Source organism: Triturus cristatus, chromosome 8 (genome assembly GCF_964204655.1).
Source record: "Triturus cristatus chromosome 8, aTriCri1.1, whole genome shotgun sequence".
NCBI lineage: Eukaryota > Metazoa > Chordata > Amphibia > Caudata > Salamandridae > Triturus > Triturus cristatus.
Window position 1 is genome coordinate 1,495,848,464 of NC_140591.1, and position 23,992 is coordinate 1,495,872,455.

At 44.7% G+C, this 23,992-nt stretch overlaps 1 long non-coding RNA gene across 1 annotated transcript in view; it reads left to right on the forward strand.

Annotated features, from left to right (window-relative positions):
- The window catches only part of LOC146806007 (uncharacterized), a 176,119-nt gene that overhangs the window by 27,877 nt on the left and 124,250 nt on the right, over positions 1-23,992 (forward strand). The window contains exon 2 of the long non-coding RNA XR_014967536.1: positions 11,808-11,830. This is a non-coding gene — a long non-coding RNA (uncharacterized LOC146806007). The remainder of the gene's footprint in view (positions 1-11,807; positions 11,831-23,992) is intronic.

Here is a 23,992-nt window from a genome sequence, read left to right on the forward strand (position 1 = left end):
TAGCATGTTGACATTGGCAGGTTCGTATGATCATTCAGTCTTGAAATGTACATTTGTTGCATCTGATGGTATATTAACAATATGTAAAAATGGCTCATATAGAGTGGTTAGTACATGAAAGAAATGTCTGTCATGGAAGGTCAAACGGCACCCCCACAGTTACTATGGTAAGACATATTATAGAGAGACTTAATATTTACTGAATAAACAGTACAGTTGGCGGTTATGCGTGCATTAATTAAATGGTAGGTAAGCAAGTTGCAATGTTATCTGGTTTGGAGGTCAAAAGGGTGCTCCCACAGTTATTATGATAGAACACAATATAGTGAAACATTGCATTACATGGATAGACAATAGAGTTTGGAAGCTACGTATGTATTATTCCAATGACAAGCAAGCAAATTGGGCATGGCTAATTTCTGATTCGTTCAGGCCATTCCTAATGGAGTCCAGAAGGGACATCCATTTGCACTCCCCCAAATTGAGAATAGCACCAATGTTCCCTCCTCTAGGGCCAAGGGTCGCTTTCTCTAGTACTACCCATTGCAGTTCATCCGGGTTGTGGCTCATAGTTAGAAAATGTTCCACCAGCGGTGCTCCCTGTGCACCACATCTTATCCGGCTACAGTGCATCTCTTCCTTTAAATATGGTGGAAATGTGCAGTAATGTTCTGTGCATCTCTTAGGGCCCAAATGAGGATGCAGGCCCTACAAAGTAAACTGAAGACAACGTTCTAAAACATAAATGGGATATATGTACCATAAGAGACAGTTTTTTTGACAAATTGTGTAGAAGTAAACTTTTTCTGCTGAGTGCTGCAAAAGTGTTGCACTCAGCAGAAAATAAAGCTGCATGTCCATTCTTCTTTAAATACACTATTTTACATTTGAGTTAAACGGACACCGTTGATAAAATAGATAGTGTGTAACATATTTAATGGAGTTCGTATTGGAGAATCCTGTGCATTTTGAAATTATGTAGAGCTTTTGAGATTTTTTATAAAAATGGTATTGAAATGTCAAAATAGGTACAGCCTATGCTGAATATGCTGCACAAGTTCTATTTTCTACTCACGTTATTTGGCCAACCATGCTGGATAATGTGGCCCTCCATTCACATCTATAGCCAGAAGCCCTGAATGTATTGTGCACTCATTAACTGTATTTATAAAGTGACTATAAGATAACATGCAGCGCTTTATAAAACTCCAGATAAATAAATGCTTGCACACCCTGAAGGCGACATGAGACACGTCCTTCTGTAGTTTCGGCAGTCTCTATGTCTATATTGTTGTAATGTAATTTAATTGTATTTATATAGCAAGTCATACCCATGATGGGGTGCCAAAGGTCTTGATTAGACCATTATCACGCTACACCACCGTAAGGTAGGGCTTGGTTTCAAACGCGTCTGCACTGAGCCCTCAGCCGGCCGGGTTTTAGTGTTGTGTGTGAGTGATAGGCCTGGGCTAAATTTCCGTTCCGCTCGTGGAAATTGCGATAATTTGACATTTTTGCGTTCCGCGGAGAGCGCGAAAATGTCTAAATTTCCGCATTCCGCAGTTTAGCGATAATTTGTTTCTTGCTCGCGCTGTAAAATAATACATTCTCGCGCGCGCGCAATCGCCTTACCTGAATCCCCGTGTTCGCCGACAAGTTTTCCCGATCCGGTCGCGTTCTCCACAAGATGTTGGATTGTTGGTAGCCATTTGCGCTGTCTCGTGACAGTTCGCGCCCACAGCAATGTCATTAGTCGCGCGATCACGTCTTTCTTCTCGCGATCATGCACCGCGAGAAGAGTGAAAACAAGATGGCCGCGCCCGCGAGCAACCGCGTGGGTAAGTTGGCGAGCCGCAAACACGCAGAAAATACCTCGAACAGGCAGGAAAAAAACTTCCGCATTTTCGCGATATTTCCGGTTGTTTGAGATAATTTTGAACATTTTCGCGATAATTTGTGAAAGTCGCTTTCGCAAATTCCGCCCACCCCTAGTGAGTGACCAGAGTGGTGCTCTGATCTTGAGTTGTGGTGCTTCATAGTCTGATGGTAGGACATAAGTGAGACGGAGTGCTTTCCGTTAATGTTAATTGGTTGCTGCAGGTTCCAGATGGGATTCTTTGAATACCGCAGAACCATCAACCCACATACAGTGCTGGATAGAGCTCCACATAAACATGCGGAGAGAGAGCCACAGGGACGGTCGCCAGATTTCCCTGATGCAAGACTTACTTTTTACAGGAGAGTTAATAAAACTTTAAGGGACCAGTTTGGAGGCTGGTGAGAGATCAGAGCTGGACCTTCTGGCATGGACTAGATTAATGCCATCCAACATGCAACTAGTCATTGTAGCGCAAGCGTTAATAATTTTTTAATTATCCAGCCCGTAGCGGTGAAGCCTTGCAGATGTCTTCCTGCATTGGTTGCAAGCTCCCTTAGTAATAAGTCAAACTGGTTTACAATCTAGGCGTATAGGTTGAAACACTTAGTTCAAAATATATTGCGTTTGAGACACTTCGTGGGAAAGGTGGCTTGAAATTAACTGCTTATTTTACATTTAATTTGAAAATATGTCATTTTAGAAAGCTTGAAAAACAAGAATTTATACACTACTACATTTTACAACTGCCTCCATACATAACTTTGACTACACCCATGTCCTTTATTTTCCATTACTTCAACTTGGCAGATCTATTGTTCTAAATAGTATCTTGGACAATATGGACGCTACGACTAAGTAGTGTTAATTGTGGTAACCAACAAAGGTAAAATTGAATGTTTTTCCAAACAAAAATTTTCAGATTCTGCTTTTTTAAAGAAATTTTTAAAATTTGTGAACTTTCATTTGAAAATTCTGTGTCATTTTGGAGAGGTTAAGAGGGTATTGCTACCAAAGACCATCAGCCTCTAGGTGGCTGGTGGAAGGCCCCAGAAGACAAGTGGCCAGAGGCGGCTGGTGAGGACCCCCAGGAAGAAAGGGAGGCGCTAAGAGTATCAAGGCTCCATCAGTTAAGAGAGGAGGGGGAGGGTCCCTAAAGCTAATAAGCCAAAAGATATACTCATGCCAGCCAGCTGACACAACTGCAATCTGAGGCCCCAGCCCCTACAGAGCCCAGGGCACCACTCCAGTGCACAGCAAGTCTAAGGAGGAAGGAAACACCTGTAGCGGTTTCCTCCAGCCAGTAAATGTCAGGCCCCCATCACAGGATGACCAAAAAGAAGCCCCTTCAGCATCTCAAACCTGTCTTAAACCTGTCTTAAGAGGTCTTAAAAGACCTTGAGAAGTGCATGGAATGCAGACCAGGCAAGTCTCCGTCCGAAGTCGTGCCAAAAGGCCCCAACAGCAGGACTTATAACACACTTCTTATATGAACACCCCCCAATGGAGGCAAACCCTTTGCACCAAAAGCTCCACCAGCAGATGACACAGTCAGTAACGAGAAGGAGCCCCTCTCAGGCAGCCTCTCTAACTACAAAACCCTTGCACTGTACGACCCACAAACACACATTGGGCGATGCCAGACCCAATCCTGCCCTTAGCTGGGAACAAACGTACAACTGCATGGGCTCCGCATTCCAACACCAACGATAATTATAATTAATCAAACAATAAAGAATCATTCATTCGTTCAAACTTCTCCAAGGGAGAATTAACAACGGAGACCCAGAACAAATGGGAGGTTCTTTAAGTGAGGAACCCACTAATATTGCCCAACTATTGGCCATCGAAATTACAAGATCTCCAGTCTGTGATTTAAATCAACCACACTTTCCCCTCCAAACTTCCTGTGGTAACTGAGGCATGCATTTTTGATTGTCCCTTGTTTGGCATGGCATAGCAAAGGTTGGAAGATGGATACAGCTTCCCAGGCAGTACAAGTGTATTTCCTGAATCTGGAGACCCAGACACTGACATAACCTAGGATGAATACTCAGCTTCACTTAGAAATTCTGTGGGGACATTTTAATAGAGTTTCCGATTAGCCCTTTTTTAATCCCTGTTCTTTAGTTGATGTTGATGTTGTGGGAGAGAGGGTGAGTCAGCAGATTCTGTTGTTAAGGGTGAAAAATGTTGATGGCCAGGAGTGACCTTTTGCGTTTCTCTGATTACTGCTTCAGTAAGGCTAATGACATTCAGGTGCAGAGTCTTCACACTCAATGTGCCAGTGTTTTGGGATACTCTTGATCACAGCCAGCATGAGCACTACCTCCTGTAAGAGTCATCACCTTGCACAATTGTTGTGTCTACATTGCAACCAGGAAATTACTTTTGAAACAGAGTGATGTGCTGCTAGTAGATTTTCTATGTGGGCCATTAGGTGTGAAACACCACATTTGTCCATGGCGTTGGCCTATAATTGTGACCTTCTGTTTTAAATGTGCAAGCATAGTAATATATCTCTAATGCAATGACAAAAGAGAAGGGATCCTGAATACCAGTAGTTGCCTCATGGCAAGTTCCCCGGATGTTTGGCTGGTGTTCTCCTACCATATATGTACAGCACCTGACCGCATCAGGATTAATTGGTGAATCACAATTAGTAGTGAAACACCTATATTCTGTTGGGAAATACTTCTGAAATAGTTTACATATTAAAAGGCATTGTGGAAAATAAATGTTGAATTCATGTAAGGTACACCGCCATGTCCTACCCTGGGTATCTAGTTTTCAGAAATGTTTGGGTTAGTAAGTCACACTGGGTAGCAGCTGAACTCGTGCATAAGTAATACCTTCATTAAGCAAGGCAAGTAAAAAATAATTTGGAAGTCGGCCAGTTCATGTGTGAAAGCAGCGCTCAATAAAATCCAAATTTTCTCTTGCGAGCCATGGGAAAGGAGATGCTCTGTGTTCCAGGTGGGTAGAAAGACTGTTGGTGCTTTAGGAGTAGTTCATAGGCCCTCCCACATCCAAAGTCATTCCTAAAACAAAAATGAAATCCATGGTGTATAAAGGGCTGGCTTTAATGCCGGTGACACCAGGTGCGACAATGACCTCCTTCTCCATGTATTCCCTCACTACCACCTTCCAACAATGGCCTTCGAGTCTTAGTTTTATAGTGCCTCTCATATCAGTGTAAGGTGTCAGTGCCCTTTACATTGCATACACATTACACAGAGACAATTAATCATAAGTGTGTAAATCTGTGTATAGGAAATGTTATATCAGACAGAGGACTAGAAGGTGTAGGGGTCACAAGTTATCCATACTGGTAGGCAGTATTGTTTGAGTGCTTGGTCTGGAGAAGCACAAACTTAGAATTTAAAATGTAACACCATGGTAGGGGGTTGCTTTACTAATAAGAATTGATTTCTACCCAAGTGAAACCTTTTTGCAACCTTAGAATAACGAAAGAATGGAGAAAAAAAATCATACGCTCTAATCTATACCTTGCAGATTGCATGCAGATCTTTGATGAAAATTAATAGCTCACTGTTCTATATCAGGATTTAAACTTGTAAACTACAAGTAACAGAAGGGTCTCTCTGATAGAAGCTGTAACGCACTGACACATTTACATTGCATGCACTTTGTGATCTGCATGCTACACATGATTGCAGCTGGCATTTTAACCTTCTGTACTACTTTATGATGAGTCAAAACTTCAGCTAGACAAAACTCAGGTCTCTCAGCAATAAGGCCATTATTCACCAGTTATCTTAACATTTTAATATTTGCCTGAAAATTAATGGAGGCAAGGAATGCGGCAGAAGGTGCTTTTAAAACCATATTGTACTTAAAAACACAGCCCCCCTCAAAGTCAGCACCCAGTGCTGTAGCACCAATCACAATGCCCTAGAGCCGGACCTGAGTACATAGTCAGCACCCGGTACGGTATCACCAATTGCACTGCCCTCGAGCCGTACCTGAGTAGATAGTGGGCTTCCCTTCACCACCCCACAGGGCAGAATTGCAGTAAGTCTCCCAATCAACCCAGTAAAACTGTCTGGGGCAGAGTCACATCCCAATATCTGGCCAGCCAACTGCCACACCTTTTTTCGGTCTACTTTTACCTGGTGTTTAGTGGACATGTGTTTCCCTGTGGATGATTGGGGATAACCTTCCCAATCTGCCCGTAGGGGGACAGAAAGACTGTTGTTCTCAAGGTGGGGAGTGCATAGGTCATGTCCAGTGGGAGCAAAACCCCCAACAATAACTTCAAAATATTCAATGGTTGTCTAGGGTGCTTTCTACCTCTCCCAGTAGGGAGGTTGGGGGTAAACACACCATATAAGTCCACTGCGGGTAAAAAAAATGATTATGCTCAGTGTGGAGGAACAAAGGACAATGCCAGACCAGTCAATCAAAAATATTCCCTTGTGGCCAAGAAGGCTTTCTGCCCTCAGAGAAGATTAGTGGTAAACTATCTACCCCACAGGGGGCAGAAAGACTGCTGTGCTAGGGTAAGGAGTGTGAAGTCCCATGCCCTTGGAATGCACCCCACTAAACAGAGAATTGTGCAGTTCTCTTGCACCTAAAGGATTTTCTTCCCTTTTGGGGAGCACATTGGGGATATACACCCCATCAAACCCCCGGGGGATAGAAAATATAATTTGTCCAAGGTAGGGGACCACTCCCCTCAAAACAATTAAGTGTTCATTTTCTTTGTGTCTACCTGGCTTTCTTTTCCTCAGGGAAGCACAGGCCCATGCCCAGAGGGGCCGCTACCATCCCGTAAAGAAAAGATAATTGGTGTCTAGTGGGGAAGATCCCTGCAGAGAGATCTTGTGCTGAGTGTGATTCCCAGGCAGGGATCCAGTAGGGAGAGACAGCAGTGGAAAGAGGACAATTTCCCCTTTTTAATGATGCCTTTTATATGTGAAGCAATGTGCCCCCACTCCATTAGTACAGTTTGCTTTCACTTTGATGTACTATGATAGAGCAAAATAAAAAAAAATCAAGCTGGGGATGCGAGCAAAGCTTACCTTGCATCCCGACTTAGATTTTTGAAAACAAAAAGCTTCTAATTTTAAAATAGGTGCATTTTCCTTTCAAGTACAGAGGAGCACCAGGTAACACTCTCCACACTACAGATGGAGAGCAGAGGATGATAATTTGTCGTCCTCCACTCAAAAGAGATTAAATATGGGATGTATATTCTGTGGGTACGTAACCATTAGCATATGAAGTGCTCTGCTTGTGGCTCCAAAGTAAACACTTCTGTGTCACAAATAAAAGTCTGGAAACATTGGTGCATATTTACTAATTTTGTCACACAGTGCAGCACAGAAAGTCATCTTGCTGCACTGTACTGCATGACAGGGAAAGGGCAGCAATGCACCTTATTTAAAAGAATACTGTGCATTCCTAATTTGTCTCCTGCAGTAGTGCCATTTTGCCTTACTAGCGCCAACACATTCACCCTTGCACCAGGATTCAAGGGTGCCTGTGTTGCATAAAGGATTATTATTGTGCAGGAAAGGGCACCTTTCTGCACAAAAACAATCCAGTTGAGATCGGCTGATCAGTGGAAAGTGACTGTTCCCAGGTTCTGGAAGTCAAGATGGGGCGAGCGTGCCTTTTCTAAGGCAGTGGTCAGCCTTTGGAACACTCTCCCTGCACATATTGTGAACCATAATTCCTATCCGTGTTCCACAGGCACATAAAAGCGTGCCTCTTTTTGCAACCATAATTCCTTCTGATGGTCTCCCCCGTTTGCTTTTGATGGTTATAGTGCTTTGATGCCTTTATGGTTATATGCCCTTTCTAAAATCAAATTAAAAATTCAAATTGAGAAGATTTTCCCAATTGGTGAGTTTCACTAGCCATGAGTGGGACGTCACGTCTCAAGATATGCCTTTATTTTCTGAATACACTTCTAGGAAGACACATTGGTTATCGACCTACAAATTATTTGTTGTATCAGTGGTCAATGATGGTGTATGGAGTGAGTGGTGAATTTTATAGGGAGGATTGCCTTTTGTGAAGTATTTAAAATTATAAATGCAAAAGCAACAGTTGATGGACAGAATGCAGAACAATGTCATACATTCACCCCAGTACAGAGATCTGTGCCTAATTCCATCGTTTTTTTGCTCACCATGCCATTCCAGTTTGAACCCAGCCATATGCAAATCAGTCTTGACCCTGTGCCTCATGGGAACAGTCCAGCCCGAACTGCCAAGCCAGGTCCTCCCTGGACTGGAAACAAGCATCCTAAGACCGGTTTCGGGGTTTCACCCCTCTTCAGCCAGGATAGCTTGATTCCAGTGGCATGGAGAGCACGGGACTCACGTCTGAGCATACCCGTCCCACTCGGGGTGACAAATGCAAAAACAACAGTTGATGGACAGAATGCAGAACAATGTCATACATTCACCCCAGTACAGAGATATGGGCCTAGATCCATCGTTTTTTTGCTCACCATGCCATTCCAGTTTGAACCCAGCCATATGCAAATCAGTCTTGACCCTGTGCCTCATGGGAACAGTCCAGCCCGAACTGCCAAGCCAGGTCCTCCCTGGACTGGAAACAAGCATCCTAGGACCGGTTTCGGGGTTTCACCCCTCTTCAGCCAGGATAGCTTTGTTCCAGTGGCATGGAGAGCAAGGGACTTACGTCTGACGATACCCGTCCTACTCGGGGTGACAAATGCAAAAACAACAGTTGATGGACAGAATGCAGAACAATGTCATACATTCACCCCAGTACAGAGATCTGGGCCTAGATCCATCGTTTTTTTGCTCACCATGCCATTCCAGTTTGAACCCAGCCATATGCAAATCAGTCTTGACCCTGTGCCTCATGGGAACAGTCCAGCCCGAACTGCCAAGCCAGGTCCTCCCTGGACTGGAAACAAGCATCCTAAGATCGGTTTCGGGGTTTCACCCCTCTTCAGCCAGGATAGATTGATTCCAGTGGCATGGAGAGCACGGGACTCACGTCTGAGCATACCCGTCCCACTCGGGGTGACAAATGCAAAAACAACAGTTGATGGACAGAATGCAGAACAATGTCATACATTCACCCCAGTACAGAGATCTGGGCCTAGATCCATCGTTTTTTTGCTCACCATGCCATTCCAGTTTGAACCCAGCCATATGCAAATCAGTCTTGACCCTGTGCCTCATGGGAACAGTCCAGCCCGAACTGCCAAGCCAGGTCCTCCCTGGACTGGAAACAAGCATCCTAGGACCGGTTTCGGGGTTTCACCCCTCTTCAGCCAGGATAGCTTGATTCCAGTGGCATGAAGAGCAAGGGACTCACGTCTGACCATACCCGTCCCACTCGGGGTGACAAATGCAAAAACAACAGTTGATGGACAGAATGCAGAACAATGTCATACATTCACCCCAGTACAGAGATCTGTGCCTAATTCCATCGTTTTTTTGCTCACCATGCCATTCCAGTTTGAACCCAGCCATATGCAAATCAGTCTTGACCCTGTGCCTCATGGGAACAGTCCAGCCCGAACTGCCAAGCCAGGTCCTCCCTGGACTGGAAACAAGCATCCTAAGACCGGTTTCGGGGTTTCACCCCTCTTCAGCCAGGATAGCTTGATTCCAGTGGCATGGAGAGCACGGGACTCACGTCTGAGCATACCCGTCCCACTCGGGGTGACAAATGCAAAAACAACAGTTGATGGACAGAATGCAGAACAATGTCATACATTCACCCCAGTACAGAGATCTGGGCCTAAATCCATCGTTTTTTTGCTCACCATGCCATTCCAGTTTGAACCCAGCCATATGCAAATCAGTCCTGACCCTGTGCCTCATGGGAACAGTCCAGCCCGAACTGCCAAGCCAGGTCCTCCCTGGACTGGAAACAAGCATCCTAGGACCGGTTTCGGGGTTTCACCCCTCTTCAGCCAGGATAGCTTTGTTCCAGTGGCATGGAGAGCAAGGGACTCACGTCTGACGATACCCGTCCTACTCGGGGTGACAAATGCAAAAACAACAGTTGATGGACAGAATGCAGAACAATGTCATACATTCACCCCAGTACAGAGATCTGGGCCTAAATCCATCGTTTTTTTGCTCACCATGCCATTCCAGTTTGAACCCAGTCATATGCAAATCAGTCTTGACCCTGTGCCTCATGGGAACAGTCCAGCCCGAACTGCCAAGCCAGGTCCTCCCTGGACTGGAAACAAGCATCCTAGGACCGGTTTCTGGGTTTCACCCCTCTTCAGCCAGGATAGCTGGAATCCAGTGGCATGGAGAGCACGGGACTCACGTCTGAGCATACCCGTCCCACTCGGGGTGACAAATGCAAAAACAACAGTTGATGGACAGAATGCAGAACAATGTCATACATTCACCCCAGTAGAGAGATCTGGGCCTAAATCCATCGTTTTTTTGCTCACCATGCCATTCCAGTTTGAACTCAGCCATATGCAAATCAGTCTTGACCCTGTGCCTCATGGGAACAGTCCAGCCCGAACTGCCAAGCCAGGTCCTCCCTGGACTTGAACAAAGCATCCTAGGACCGGTTTCGGGGTTTCACCCCTCTTTAGCCAGGATAGCTTGATTCTAGTGGCATGGAGAGCACGGGACTCACGTCTGAGCATACCCGTCCCACTCGGGGTGACAAATGCAAAAACAACAGTTGATGGACAGAATGCAGAACAATGTCATACATTCACCCCATTACAGAGATCTGGGCCTAAATCCATCGTTTTTTTGCTCACCATGCCATTCCAGTTTGAACCCAGCCATATGCAAATCAGTCTTGACCCTGTGCCTCATGGGAACAGTCCAGCCCGAACTGCCAAGCCAGGTCCTCCCTGGACTGGAAACAAGCATCCTAGGACCGGTTTCTGGGTTTCACCCCTCTTCAGCCAGGATAGCTTGATTCCAGTGGCATGGAGAGCACGGGACTCACGTCTGAGCATACCCGTCCCACTCGGGGTGACAAATGCAAAAACAACAGTTGATGGACTGAATGCAGAACAATGTCATACATTCACCCCAGTACAGAGATCTGGGCCTAAATCCATCGTTTTTTTGCTCACCATGCCATTCCAGTTTGAACCCAGCCATATGCAAATCAGTCTTGACCCTGTGCCTCATGGGAACAGTCCAGCCCGAACTGCCAAGCCAGGTCCTCCCTGGACTGGAAATAGGCATCCTAGGACCGGTTTCGGGGTTTCACCCCTCTTCAGCCAGGATAGCTTGATTCCAGTGGCATGGAGAGCACGGGACTCACGTCTGAGCATACCCGTCCCACTCGGGGTGACAAATGCAAACACAACAGTTGATGGACAGAATGCAGAACAATGTCATACATTCACCCCAGTATAGAGATCTGGGCCTAAATCCATCGTTTTTTTCCTCACCATGCAAAAATCATATGCATTAAATCCTTGCACGAGAAAAACTAAAGCTGACCTTTGCACACCCCCTTTAAATATTGTCGCTCTTGTTTTGTGCAATGTTTTGAGCATTTTGCAGTCTGAAGAGCCTTTAATACCGGAACCTCAGGGAGAGGTCCTTTGTTTTGTTATTCATTGCCAAACTCTCTTGTGCCCAGCCTATTCATGGGTGTTTCAAAGGTACAACAGTGGGTACTTTTAAGTTAACTTCAGACATTATCTATAAAGATGCCATCAGCATTTATCTGCTAATCAACTCCATGATCGGAATTTTGGTTTAACAACTTAACAGCAGGTAAGTATGCCCCTCTTGTTGTTATATCACATCTGCTTATTTTCAGGAGGAACTCAAAGGGAGAGACAACTTCAGTTAGACAGGATATGCAAGAGATGTGATTACTTTTGCTTTTCAAATTATCAATAATCAACAGATATTTTAACTGCAGTATTTATTAACCTTCTTTATGTCTGTTTCCATTTTGTTTTGTTTTGTAGACTTCGTCGACTCTCGTCCACAGGTAAAAGGATGTGACAAATGTACTCCTCATATATACTTTATGAAGTGCTCTCTGACTTTTCTTGTAGAATGTGATTTCTAACAACAGTGCATTGCATGAACTATCTGTTATTTTAGAAGAGACAGACTCAGAAATGTTTGCACCAAAGCACCTGTCTAACTTTAGCACAAATTCGTTTAAGGGGTGTAATACATTATATTGATATTACAGTGAACAGGAAGGAAGTCACATGAAGGAGAGGAACTAAATGGAGAGGGAAGTTGAATGACAAATATCAACAAATAATTTCGATATTCAAACTGAGTGCATCATTTACAAAAACAGGACGCAGCGTAGCGCTGCAAGCCATTTTGCTGCGCAGGCTGCATTTTCAACAATATGACGCATCCATGTGCTTTCCCCTGCACTGGAGCACAATTGTCTGCCATGCGTCAGTGCATGCATCGTTGCAACATGTTGAAAGGGTGCCTACATTACAGTAATGATTCTATTTGTGCAGGAAGGGACACCTTCCTGCACAAAATCAATCTGATGGCATTTTCCTCTTTCTATGCATGTAGAAATAGGAAGAAACAAGGAGAAGTAAAAGTATTTCTCCTTGTTGCGCCACTCCTATGTCGCCCCTGGGGAGGTGTAGAATTCTGACACATTCTCAGCTTTACAAAGCTTTTTACATCTGGGACTGTGTCAGGTCCCATGGATGCTGCATGGGAACACCCGCAGCAACACCCAGAGTAGTGCGTGAAAAGGGCTCATATTTACAAGGCAATGAAAAGTCATGCAGGGTGACTTTACGTTGGCTTGTAAATATGGGACGGCACACTGCGCTACTGGTGCATCAAAAGAAGTGACGCACGTGCGGTGCAATGGGCTTGTAATTGAGGCCCTGAGTATTTAGGAAGGTAGAGAGTAACAACAATCAACATCCGTACATTGTAAAGTGCAGATCTGAATGTTGGATAGCATCTGTATCTGTATGAAAAAGTGAGGGTTCAATCTGACTCAGGGAGCCTGGGGCACTAAACCCTACTTTAAAAGCACATTTCTGAGTGCTGCTCTCTGATGATTTATTGCGACTACTTGTGATGTCCCTGGGCTTTTATGTATTCAATGAAACAACCCACAGCTCCTAAAACCCTGAGCTCTGGATGTAAAATTCCTAGCCATGTACCCGGGGCTATGACATCCAGGGATTGACACATCACTTCATCCTGTAGTCTGCTCATACCCAGGATAAAGTGTTCTTCGACACCCAGGATGGAGTGCTTCAATACCTACACTCTGATTAAAATACCCCCTCACAATGGGGTGTAATTTACCCAGTGGTCTCTAAAACAAGCATCCTGGATGCTCCTAACAACCACAGGCTTGTCTCTCCCAGTACCTACTAATGCCCCAATGATCTACTCATCTTGAACCTTGAGGGCTTCCAAAAGTGAGAGGATCCTCATTCCTTGTACTCTTGGTGGACCCCCCACTCAGACACCTGGTTGCTGGAAATTTACCCTTTTCTTGTCTCTCACCTGATTTTCTTTTTTGGGGCCTTTTTACTGAATACTATTTTTTCTGGCAATGCATGGTTGGGGCACAATTTATAGTTATCACAGAGAACTATAACATAATTATTCTGGTGAAATTTGACACATAATTGTCCCTTTAACTTTAGGTTTTTTCAGTAAATTTCTTTGGGTTTTTAAACATTTAATATATCAATGTACTTTACATGTACACCTAACTATAACGTTCCTTTAACCTTTAGGTTTTTTCAGTTAATGTCATTTAAAAAAAAAAATTAAAGCTAATTCACATGTACTCCTAACTATAACGTCCCTTTAACATTTGGTGTTTTTCAGTGAATTTCTAAGATTTTTTTAATGCAAAGTCACATATTATTACCATACCTAACTATAACGTCACTTTAACCATTGTTATTTCTAAAGATTTTATCTTTTTTCTCACATAAATAAAAATGTTATTACCATATATAACGCCAATCCCATGGTGCCCTCAACCTTCACTTTGTGCAGCCTGGGGTTGGCCACAGAGTGTGCCCTACGACCAGTCCCTGTAACATACAACAATGTCTCAAAATGGTGTCAGTTGGAGGTCAATTACAATTAGCACAATTAATTGCTGAGAAATACATAAAGACGGGGAGAAAACCAGGGAGACAAGATTCTTTGCAATATAAATTGTATTAGTGCATTTACACATTTGACATATTCAGTTTCATGTGATCAAACAAACGAAGAGTTGCACTGTGTTACATTGAATGACATGTAACCTGTTGGATATTGTGCACAAGTGCTCATGAAGGATTGTGACGGGCCAAGCGACACATGAGATAGTATGTACAGCTGCAGTGAAGGGTGCAACGAAGAACAAGTGAGGTTTAAAATTATACAGAGTAAGCATAGCCAAACAATCAATGATAATGAATACAAAACTAATCAAGTAGGGTATCCTTGAGGGGAGAGCCGAGAGTTCCACTGTGAAAGTCAAAGACGTTTGGCCTGTAGGGTTGTTAGGCCATCATCATTTCAAGGGCACACCGTCGAAAGTTCGGGTGGATGGGTACAAGGTCCTAGGAAACCCTAGACGTACCAAGGTTATAAGTGACGGAGTGGAGGTCCAAAGCGATAACAGGGGCACGCAGAGTTGCGTGTGTGGAAGAGCAGGAAACCACGGCTGCTTGTAAAGAGACTTGGTGAAAGCTAGGCATGTGGCGGGATGAATCACGGGGTCAGCATCAGTCAGGCTCTGTGAAACGACCAGTCCCTGCGTGTAATCCACTGTTTGTAACCAACTCTCTGTCAAGCATGTGGTATGTTTTCCATTTATTTTCTAGTATTCAATTTGATTAAATGCATTTTTGTACTTTTTTTTAACCTATTATATGTTATAATAAGTACCTAGGGGCATATTTACCAAATTCTAATGCAGCTCAGAAAGTCAAATTGCTGTGCTACATTGTGCCAGAGGGAAAGGGCAGGGGTGCATCATATTTATGGCAACACAATGCATTCCTGTTCTTTCAATTGCGCTGGCTTCATTTAGGCAGCCTTGTGACAACAGAGACACCCTTGCATCATGGTGCAAGGATGCCTGTGTAGTAGTCAGGATTGTTTTGGGCAGGAAGATGCTCCTTACTGCACAAAAGCATCCTGAGAAGCTCTTTTTTTCTCTCTCTTTGTGTGCTACAGAATACAGCACATGTAGAAAGATGGAAAAAAGAGTAGAACTAGTCATATTTCTCCTTGCTGTGCATTCCCTGAGGAGACGTATGGTTCCGGTGCTTCCTCAGGAGCAAATTTGCCAGATGCTTGCGTCACGTTTGCACCACACAAAACTGGGGATGCACCAAAACGTTACGCCTCCTCAGGGGATGAGTAACAAGGAAAAATATCCCAATTTCTCCTAAGTTTTCCTCTTTCTATGTGTACTGCATTCCTCAAGTTGACTTGCTATGCAACATTGCATCAGAATTTCGTAAATGTCTCCGGTTTTACAAGGTCTTGTAAATATGGGGATGCATTAAAACCCATGCAGGTTGTGTGGGAACACCCACCACAATACCCATGGAATGCCTACACAGGGTAAAGAAGTGCAACCCATCGACTTGAGCAGTGTTGTGCTACTCCAGATTGATGAGGCCACTCAAACCGATGCAAAGGGGCTTTGTGTGGCTTTAAAAATCTGACTAAGAGGCAGGCATCATGCATGTACCACTTTGCGTAGTACAAACGTGCCACAAGTCTAACATAAATATGCCCCATAATATATATATGTATGATTTTTTCTTGGGATCTGATGTGTCAGAAGCATGGCCAAAATAAGGATAATGCTTTTCCTTCCTGTTCTGGAGGTCGGGGTTGCTCTGCAGATTTTTCTGTTTTGAAAGAATATATATTGCCTATATTGCATCTTAGTACAAGTTTCAAAAAGTCTAAAGGCCTACAAATGTATGATTTCTTCTTTTTGTCAAACATATCATCATTGGCGTTTAGCATATACTTCGTATACTATATCAAAAGCAGTATCCAAGCCATAATACAAAGCATCGCATCGTTAGAAATAACAAAGTTGAATTTGTATATTCAGTCCAAGTCCAAGCCTTCTTGCGTAACAAACCTTGAGGAACAAGTACAGTGTCTGGTAATATAAAGGCATGGGGTGTCCCCACCTTAAGGATGCATATGTTCAACTCGTCTTTCTTTTGCAACAGGATTTTACTTTAAACTTTCCAACTGGGAAGGTACCCCTAAAATACCCCAAAAAATCCCCCCCCTCCCAACAAACAACATGGGTGGTGGCGGCAGCGTGTAATAGCCCTCATCGCAGCCACCGACGACATCAGAACCCTGATCGACAACGGGGAAACAGCGGCCCTCATCCTCTTGGACCTCTCTGCGGCGTTCGACACCGTCTGCCACCGCACCCTCGTGAAGCGCCTCAGCAACATCGGAATCCGAGAGAAAGCACTGGAGTGGATCATCTCGTTCCTCGCCGGAAGAACCCAGAGAGTCCGCCTCCCTCCGTTCAGATCAGAAGCCACCGAAGTCATCTGCGGCGTACCACAAGGATCTTCACTCAGTCCAACCCTCTTCAACGTCTACATGAGCCCCCTCGCAGCCATCGCACGCCAACACAACCTCAACATCATCTCCTACGCCGACGACACCCAGCTGATCCTCTCCCTCACCAACGACCCCACCACCGCCAGAGCAAACCTACACGAAGGGATGAAAGACGTCGCAGACTGGATGAGGAACAGCCGCCTTAAACTGAACTCAGACAAAACGGAAGTCCTCATCCTGGGATCATCACCCTCTGCCTGGGACGACTCCTGGTGGCCCCTGGCCCTGGGCACCGCTCCCAAACCAACGGACCACGCACGCAACCTGGGCTTCATCCTGGACTCCTCCTTGTCGATGACCAGACAAGTCAACGCGTCTCATCTTCATGCTTCAACGCCCTGCGCATGCTCCGCAAGATCTTCAGATGGATCCCCACCGAAACCAGGAAGACCGTTACCCAGGCACTTGTCACCAGCCGACTGGACTACGGGAACACCCTCTATGCCGGAACCACAGCCAAACTTCAAAAAAGACTCCAACGCATCCAGAACGACTCCGCACGACTCATCCTGGACCTCCCCCGACACAGCCACATCACCGGACACCTGAGAGACCTGCACTGGCTCCCCGTCAGCAAGAGAATCACGTTCAGACTCCTCACCCACGCACACAAGGCGCTCCACGACCTGGGCCCCAAGTACCTCAACGACCGCATGACCTTCTACACGCCCCCCGCCAGCTACGATCGACCAGCCACGCCCTCGCCACCGTTCCACGCATCCGCAGAGCCACCGTGGGAGGAAGATCCTTCTCCTACCTGGCTGCCAAGACCTGGAACTCCCTCCCCACCCACCTGCGGCGAACCCAGGACCATCTCTCCTTCAGAAAGCAGCTCAAGACCTGGCTGTTCGAGCAGTGACATACCCCTCCCCCAGCGCCTTGAGACCCTCCCGGGTGAGTAGCGCGCTTTATAAATGCCATTGATTGATTGATTGATTGATTGATAGCGGAGTTTCATGGTCTATTCAGGCGGTATACATTTAAAATTGAAAGAGATGCATACCCCTAACTGAGGACGGACAGACGGCCAGAGGCAACACTCATGTAAGAAAGGCAACCAGAGGTCCCCACTTGTATTCAAAACTTTTATAATCATTGCGGAGGATATCTTTTGCGACCCCTATACATATCCACATAATGGCATTATCTGCCTTGGTTTGGTGTTCGAGAGCTGGATACCTAGGAGGACCCCTTCTATGGTAGTTGGTATGAGGTAGCCCAACATACTCTTAATTTGCGCTAAGATTTCCACCCAAAATGGTCTTATTGTGGGACAGTCCCACCAAATGTGTTGGAAATCGTCTAGCAATCCGCAGCCCCTCCAGCATCTATCGGATGTATTCAGAAAGACCTTTTTAAGCTTAGTGGGGTAGAGGTACCAGTCCATCAATGTTTTCAAGTGGGCTTCCCTGAGTTCCAGAGAGTGATTACATTTTGTTATATCTGACAAAACCGAGCCCATTCCTTATCATGTACGTCCCTTTGTATTACCCTCTCCCACATATCCATGTACCTAGGACGTGAAGAGTGTGTGTATGACAGAAGAAAATTGTATAGGAATGAAATCATCCCTCTCATGGAGCCTACCTTCAGCACAAATGTCTCAAAACATGTTCTCTCTCTTGTAGCCGCTTCACGAATGTGAGGGGTAAGGGCCCAGTGTTTGAGTTGGAGATAATGGAAGTGTTTATCAGGTTCTAAATGAAACTCTTGTCTGCAGTTGTCGAAAGTGAGAATGTCATAATTGTGAAATAGATGGGAAAGCACAATGCAACCGCGTTCTCCCCAGTTATCAAAGGGTCCCTCTTGAAGGGCTGGGGAAAGGCCGGATTGAAGTGTATTGGTGGATAAGGGGAGGGAAACGTGGTCCAGTGATCATCCCTGGATATAGAGTCCCAAACTTTCAAGGTAGTGTGGGTGGGAGTGCTAATATAAGCATTCGCTGGTCTGTCCTTCTTGGGCTTCCATATGAGGTCCCAGATTGTCCTCCCGGCAATGGCTCGGTCCATATGGAACCAGTGTTTCTCTGATTACCTTTTCAACCATTCCACCACAATCTGTAATTGCGTAGATTTATAGTAAAGGCCAATGTCTGGCAATCCTACTCCAGCTTCTGTTCTAGAACGTCTCAATATTGAGAAGGATAGTCAGGTCCTCCCTCCCTGCCATAGGAACCACGTGAGCAGTGATTTAACTTTAGGTAAAAACTCCTTATCGAGCTCAATAGGCAATGCCTGAAAAAGATATAACATTTTGAAGAGTACCGTCATTTTGACTGCGTGTATGGGGCTGAGCTAGGAGATAAAAAGGGGTTTCCAGCGTTTAAGATCATTTTGGAATTGGAGAAGAGCAGCCTTAAAGTTAGCTTTGTAAAGTCCTTCCACTTACGGAGTCAACTGGATTCACAGATACTGAAGGGAGTGGCTAGCCCATTGGAGTGGAGAAAGTGTCTGCAGTGTGCCAGCCTCATCATTTGGGACAGTTACATTAAGTATATGCGATTTATCGAGGTTAACCTTGAAACCTGCTACTGCCTCATATCTGGCCAGTTCTAACTGTAGTGTGGGGAGAGAGAGCGACAGGTCTGTGAGAGATAAAAGCACACCATGCGAAAAAGCGATATTTTGTGGGTATCCCTGCCAAATAGAATCCCTTTAATCGCAGGAGCCTCCCGGATGCATATCAACAGTGGTTCAATGCTGAGAACAAACAGCAGGGGTGACTACAGGCATCCCTGTCTAGTGTATGATTTCTTTTTGTATAATCAATTGATTTTTTTATTTTTTTTATTTTATTAATGTTCCTCAAAAGAAAAAAAGAAAAAAACCAAATAACAAATAACAACAATCAGAAGGGTGTGGGAGGCAAGATGGCGGCCGGTGCTCTGGCCGAGTGAGCTGGACCTGAGCACTCCCCGCGGTTGATTCTCCCCCTTTTTTCGTATGCCACGATTTGGATCTGACTCATGAGGCTGCGGTATCCGAGAAAAAGCTGTCAATAATTGTATTTAAAGTGGGATTTTGCTGTTGGAAATCTACCAGCGATGATAATACTTACAGCAGCGTCTTTTTTCATCTGGGCGCGCAGAGGCTCCTGGCGGTTTGGCGCTTTGCACTGTGGAGCGCAGTGTTTCCTTTCTTCAACTCTCCTGACTGCCGGCAAAACCTCCCTGCCTCCGGTAGAATGCCGCCGAAGTCGGCCGTCAAGACCTCAGCAAGGAGATCCAAATCCCGCAGCGGTCAGCCCGTAACGGGTGCAGAGTCTACAGCCGGGGGATTGGTGAAGGTAGCACCCGCGGATATTGGTCCTGGCGTTGTTGTTGGTTCTGCGCCTCGCGTGAAGATTTCTGCGGGTAGGCTCTCCCTGCTTCTACTTCTGCAGTAACGGCCATGATAAGACACACAGCGCCGCTGTTTGTGAAATGCTCAGCTAAAGGTGTGCCACAGACGGTATTTAAATCTGGTTATGCTGAGATGTTGCAAAATTCAGACTCTGTCCTGAATTCTCAAGTGGAGGGGCATAAGCTGGCTGATCGAGGGGATGAAAATGTCGTGAGTCAATTAGCAGCTATTGATTTGGCTGCTGGTTCTCTCGCTGACCTGGCTGGTTTCTCAGGGTGCATTCTGGGACCCGAAGTTCTCCCTAGCAGGTCGGTAGAGGCCTCGGGTGATACTCTGGAGATTGGACTTCTTCAGGGGGGCGCCGCTTGTGGCAGGGCGGGGTCCAAGCTGGATAATGACCCGTTAGATAATTTCTTCTCCCTGTCTGATGCATCCACGATCTCAGATGATGATGATGACACAACTAACAGGGACTGGGCTGAGTATGAGGCCGGGTCAGCCAGTCAAGGAGAGATCGATGACTGTGCATCGGGTGGATATATGAATCTGGCTCCCCCAGGCGGTACAGTTCGGAAAAGTAAGACTTTGAGCAGACAAGCGACCTCTTTGGGCCCCATTCTACCTGATAACATCTCTGACTCTCAGGTGGAGAATCTGGCCTGGGATTATTCATTTTCTACTGCTCAGCCTACTGTCCCCGGTAATGATGAGGGACAAGTGATTTCTGCCACAGCCAGTTCTTCTGATCTTGCGAAACCAATCACGTTGGAGATGATCTATGATACGATGTTGTCACACAGGGCGGAGACTAGGCTAGAGAATGCTAGAACACAGGGGGCTTGTCGCAAATTACAAAACGCTATTAGACGTATAAATAAGACAAGCGCCGAGTTTGGCACCCGAGTAAACGAGACAGAAAATCGCATATCTATATTGGAGGATGAGTTAACGACACAGAAAGGAGTGGTTGATGAATAAAAGAAACAGAAAGATGATGCTACCTGGAAACTGTCTGAACTTGAAAATCAGATGCGGCGTAACAATCTACAAGTCTTGGGCATTCCAGAGGGGGCCGAGCGGGCTGATACGAGGCAATTTGTCATCCAACTATTTGTAGAGGCCTTCCCGGAACTTTCTCAATGGGACTGGGAGATCGAACTACAGAGAGCCCATCGATTTCCTTTTCACAGTAATCAGCAAGAAACCCGTCCCGGACATGAACCTGCACATTCTCGGGCCTTCCTGATTTCAATTAATAACTTTCTCGCGAGAGAAGCTGATTATGATTTGGCTAGGCCGAACCAAAAGAGATTTGCTAAAGGTGTTCATTTTTTTGTTAGACCTGACTTTTGCCATGAAACAGTTGTCCGTAGATGGCAGCTTCGGCAGCTGATACCTCTCTTTCAAGCTAAGGGCGGGCATACGTTTTTACTTAATCCCGCAAAGCTAAAGGTTGTATACCAGGGCCAGAATACGTGTTTTTTTTCTGAAATTCAGGCTAAAGAATATTTACATCAATTGGGCTCCGGGCACTGAAGGTGGCATGGCATATCTTGATTAACTGATTAGTTTATGATCTGTTTTATTTAAGGGGGGTACCGCAGGTAAGCGTCACCATCGTCAGGGACCTAGGTCCTATTGCCTCAATAATGGGAGGGTGTGGTGGGTGAGAGTTGGGTGGGTGGTGGGGGGGCGGAAGGAGGTTGGGAAGGGTGATGATGGGGGAAGGGGGAGGGGTATTAAAAAAAAATATATATGTTCCACAAATTGATTTTAGATGTATATTTTTCATTTTTTTCCTTGTGTTGTTTTGTTTTTGTCTAATATCTGTTGTACTTTTGACCGAGTTTCTCTCGGGAGGTATTTCAATATACGAAGGTAATGGCTAATTTGAGGTTAAAAATTGGTACGTACATTGTTTGTGGCCTCAATTATTATGATAAACGAAAGAAGATGCAGGCTGAATTAAAAATCATAAATCCTGATATTATGTGTATTCAGGAAACACATATTTCTTGGTCCCATAGGCAAAAGTTAGTTGATTTAGGATATGTTACATTGGCTGCCTCTAAACAATTGGAAACGACGAGGGGAGTTGCTATATTAGCACGACCCTCTTTAGTTAAGTCAGAACGCTCTCTGGTATATATACATGGTCGTTGGGCAATTCTTGAATGTTTAGTGGGAGAGATACGGTTTACTTTATGTACAGTGTATGCGTCTAACCTGGATGAGGCAAATGTTTTTGACTACCTGAATGGGGAGCTCGCTTTATTTCCTCACCTCACAATAAACTATTCCGATTGGACTATTTTTTTATTCCTGTCGCTTGGGCCTTTTGCAGCCAAATCCAAGTTTTTCCTAGACTATTATTGGATCATGCTCCTGTAGTTATCTCTCTTTCGAATATTGCTATTACTAGATATATTAAAGCTTTTTCTTTTGATAGGAAGCTTCTGTTTGATACTCTTTTTTTGAGTCACATGAAAAAATGGATCCCAGACTTTTTTCAACTTAACCGCGGTACAGCCGACCCTGCGGTAGTCTGGGACTCTTTTAAGGCATGCTTTAGGGGTGAGGTTCTTAGTTATGGTCTTCATGCACAAAAACTACGTAAACAGAATATGCTACAGCTGTTTAGCCAATTGAGGAATGTTGAATTAGATCTTTCAGTTCAACTTCGGGTTAAACATTGCCCTTCCCACAAATTGAGAGAAGGAGCTCTGATCCTTTTGCACCATTTTTCACGTATGACTAAACACTTCAAATAAAAATAAAAATAGCAGCACACACATGGGTGCATATATATTCACATAATACATGGTAGAATCCCTATGTTGGATAACAGTATTTAACATCTATACAGCCGACCTAGAGAAGACACTTCGCTCAATACAAGCTGACCACCCCAAAATTGGGTAAAACACCAATAACTAGTCTCCAAATGTGGACAATATTGTCCTCCTATGCCAGACACCCATAGGCTTGCAGCGACTGATTTCTGAACAAGGTGCATAAACCACCTCTGCTCAGTTGATAATCAATCATCAAAAAACAAAGGTCATGTGCTTTTCGAAATGCCATAAAAAACGCCCCAAATGCATCTGGATGTTAAATGAGAAACCACTGTCCCATGTGGATTTGTATAAATATCTGGGGTTCCAACTAGACCGCCACCTCAATTTTAAGCAACACCTGCAACAAGGAAAAACAAAGGCGAAAAAACTTCTATTCGCATTCAAATCTTTACAGAAACAACTCAACGGCTATTCCAGAAGTCATCTGCTTTTATTGCAGCATCGTTTCTGCCATCCATACCATACAGATCAAAAATGTTGAACACAAAGGACTCAATGGTTTTAAACACAGTTCAATCTAGCCTCTTCAAGAAAATGTTGTAATCCCACGATACATCTCACAGGCACAAATATGACTAGAATACGGCCTAAAAAATCAGATAAGGGCAAGACAAGGAGCCTTGGCCAAATATTATTGGAGGATGAGGGCAGCAGAAGATAACACCTTAGCCCATTATTGTTGGCAGAAAATTGAAAATCAATCTAGGCTGAGCAAATCCATTTTTACATGCTTTAATGAGTCACTGACCACATTACAGCTAGATGAGGCTTGGCTTAAATAACTACCTACTCTGGATTTAAAAACAAAGCCAATATAGCAACCAAGCGGATCTCACTGTTACTGGATAACGCTGCCTTTGCCCACAAACAGCGTGCATGAGCCGTAATACAATCTTACAAAACGCTGAAACCCCAACCGTACTTGTCTGAATATTTTTCACACCATAAAAAGCGGAACCTGACACTATTGAGGCTGGGATCATTCCCCTCAAAAGATCTCACCCCAAAATTGAAACAGACATGGATGAATAAGGAATGCCGCCTCTGCATACAAGGTGACCAGTCACTATTACATCTTCTATGCATCTGTCCTTCACTACTACATACCGGGCAAACACTCCTTTGAACAAATAAGGACTTGCAGAGCAGAGTGGCCATCATAAAATACCTCAGAGGCTCGTCTGTTCAATTGTCCTGCAGAGCTATAAAACTTTGGAACATTGCGCCAAAAGACTTAGACAAAAAAGAGAATTGATCCAAATCTGTCAAAATGGAACCGCCTTGCTGATTTACTTTTTAATCTTCTTGCTCACATCTTTTTTTGTA